This window comes from Apium graveolens, chromosome 7 (assembly GCF_009905375.1).
Source record: "Apium graveolens cultivar Ventura chromosome 7, ASM990537v1, whole genome shotgun sequence".
In the NCBI taxonomy this organism is placed as follows: domain Eukaryota; kingdom Viridiplantae; phylum Streptophyta; class Magnoliopsida; order Apiales; family Apiaceae; genus Apium; species Apium graveolens.
The window spans coordinates 137,592,051-137,595,654 of NC_133653.1; positions in this window are offsets into that span (position 1 = coordinate 137,592,051).

Consider the following 3,604-nt stretch of genomic DNA (forward strand, 5'->3'; position numbering starts at 1 on the left):
TCTTCACAAAACCATTATGTGAAGCTACTTTTACAAGATTGGTAAATGAACTTGGAATGGTTTCAGGTTCCTTCTCTAAATCTGCTTAGACTTGTTCTGTGTTATCAGACTGTATGCTCAGTATTTACAGAATTCATCTCATTGTGTATTCTGTGCTTAATTGATAAATGTCTTTAAGTACTGACTGTTGTCTGATATATGTTTCTAAACTCTGATAAGTGATATGTCTGTTCTAGTACCTATTCAATCCTATGAGGATAACTGTGCTAGATACTGACCTAGTAGTCTTCAATAAACAAATGATTCCATGGAAGAAGTAATTATTTCAGTGGAAATCTTATGACACTAGCAAATTGAGCTTAGTTACGTTCACTTTGTATATCTTATTACTAAGTCACAAATTAGAATAATGCTACTCATATGTTAAGTTCTGATACTAGTAAAACTGCTGAATGTACTAAGTGCTGATAGACCTCTCTTATCAAAAGCAAAAAGATCAAAGATTAAAATCAGGTACTCCTTTGAGATCTAGAGTAAAAATGTGGAAGGGACGACCCAAGTGCATTGCTGGTATTAAGTAAATATGCATCAGAAAAGCAAAATATTTTCTTGGTGACTTTTCACACTCTATGATTACTGGAGAAATACTCTGAAAATAGCATAAATTCTGATAAACAGTCGTGACTCACTTACATTGAGAAGCCACTGTAAAATAGAATTTCAAAAGATGCATAAAATTAGCACAAAATAGTTGAGGTGGACTCAAGCATAAACTCATTCTTCAGTCGGTTTCAGGACAATGACAGATCTTTAGCAAAATTTTAGTTATGCCTTATTTCTAAGATGTACTGCAGTGAATCAGACTTTACTCTTTGTCTGTTTTTAGCTTAATGCACACACTAATCACTCCATCTGAATGATGAAAATTTCTGTGGTGGTCTATGTTATTTTAGATAAAATAGTCAATGTGTCATTATTGCACAAATTCTGAGGACAAGTTCTAAGTTACACGTTCTGATGATTAAGTACTCACGTCCATAACTCAGAACTTGTATGAATATTTACTAAGATAGGCATTCCTTTTTCGAGTTAAGAAATTATGTTCTGATGACTGTTAAGTTCTGGTATAGGTCTAAGTTCTGATTTCTCAGTCTAATCCTTTACTTGGCTTATCTTTGAATAAAATTTGATAACAGTCTCAGTTTGTACTCGAATATGTTGAAGTGGAAGATTAATAGTCACTGTGATTAGGATTAATGGTATTTGTACTTGAACAGACCACTGTTTCTTGTATTTTGTGCGGTCTAGACCATGCTTCCTCTTTCCAATGACTGTTATTCTTTTTCAAAGTCTAGGGAGATGAGGTAGAATTAATTCTACCTGTCCGCATTAAATATCTTTGCGTCTCTTGGCATTCTCTTGCCTATATAAGCAACCACTTCACATCAGTCTTTCCATCACATTCTTCTCACACACTTATCATCCTTCTTCTATCAAAAACACAATGGTTCGATACAACATGTTTTTGAACAACCAAACCTTCACAATGGAGCTAAGTTGTGCCGATTGGCAGCAGGAGTGGCATGTAACAGCCATTCCTGAGGAGATCTGGGATTCTGTCCCACAGGAGATGCTAACTCACCTCCTATTCTTCTATATGGACTACCATCGCCATCTGGAGCGATTGGAGGAGGAAAGGCGGGAAGCTATCCGTCAGCAAGAGCGAATCATACGACTCGCCATCTTGTTCGTCGAAGATAGGAAGAGGAAGATGACTTAATCTCGTCTTCTTCCTGTTCTTCTTCATCCTCAGCTTTGTCAGGCTTCTTAGCTAGGACTAAAGCTGTTGACGTTAGGATTAGAAGCTTAGGGAAAATCTTGTATAAGTATTGATGTAATTTCCATTTCATAAATGTATTGACTTGATATATTAATGAAAACTGTTTTTACTTCAAGATTGTGTCTCTGAGTTATTTTATCTTATGTTGATAAATCCTGATTGATATTCTGATGACCATTTAAATTGTGCTTTTAGTTAAGTTCTGATTCTCTGTCAGCACTTATTCATCGACATTATCTCGGTCATTTTTAACATGATTTATTTTTAGAATATTAATGTTGCAGTGACAAATAATTCAATCAGTGATAACGGGTTAAAATTTGAATTGTTTCCCTTGATAAATGGAACAGTTTTTCCTTGAAACTCGGCAAATGGGTAAGTAATGATTACTGTTTTCTCGAGCCCAGTAACTATCCGTTATTACTGCATGTCTGACAGGTGTCCAACGGTAATATTTTTTTTGTATAAGTACAACAGAGAGAAGATTTCTTTAATCTTTTTAATTTCTTCATCTTTTATCTCTCTTCTTACTTTTACTCTCCTTCACTTTACTATTTCCGTTGTTTTCATACAGATATTATATCAAACACCTATCAGGCATACTTAATTCTCGATTTTTTTTCACATGGCACCAAAGGATTTAATCATTGATGGAGCAAAGTTTGTTCCAAACAACTATGCTGCAATTCTTGATCATGCTGAAGCTCCATCTGAATTGCACTTTGTGCAAGATCTTCTTGCACATAGTGAGGTTGGGTACGTCTTAACTCAGCCTGTATTATTTTCAAGTCAACAAGTTCTGAGGTTCTGGAGGACTGGCGTTTTTGATGATGGTGGTAACCGTGGAACTCCCAGTATTATCTTCCAAGTGGGTGATTCATCTTTTGTAGTCACTCCTGGTACAGTACGCAGGGCTTTACATCTTCCCGAGGATTGTACTTTCTCAGTTCCAGAGGACTCAGCCCTTCGGGAGTTAATGGCTGAATTGGGATATGAAAAGAGTCTGACGAAACTTGGACAGTTGAAATGGGCTAATATCAAAAGAGAATGGAGTTTCTTCTTTGATTGCATCACCAAAGCTTTTGGGAACAAATGTTCAAATTTTGATGTTATCCCAATTCTGAGTCAGCACATAGGGTATGCTATTATCCATCAAACTCATTTTGATTTTGCAACTGGAATAATTGGTTTTATTGGGGATAGGATGACAGAGGATAGAGATGTTGTTTATTTTGCTAGATTCTGTCAACTTATTTACACTTACTGTACTGATGAACCCCAGTTAGTCAGCACTTAAACCCCACCTTTTAAGGTTGCAAAAAGGTACTTTAACGACCTGATAAATGCTGACACAAAGAAATCAATGGTGAGACAATTACAGATCCCTCAGTCTGTGAAACAGATTCTGGTAAATGCTGATCTTGCTACTTACAAATCTGTTTACTCAAATGTTAAACCAACTCACCATAATCAAAATCCATCAACCTCAGTACCTACCTCTCATTCTACTCAACCTACCCTCAGAACTTATCTCAAATCCTATCTCTCCACTTCACAGACTGCTCAACCTTCTTCTTCAGCACCTACTGTGAAGCCTACATCCTCTAAGCCAAAGAGAACAAAGACTGTTCCTCAAACACCTCAAAAGAGGAGGAGATTTACTTTGAGAGATGAATCAGATTCTGAGGAACAGATTCCTTCTTCAGAACCTGTGGTGGTTGAAGCTGAGAAAGCAACTTCTCAGAAGGATTCTGACATTGGGGG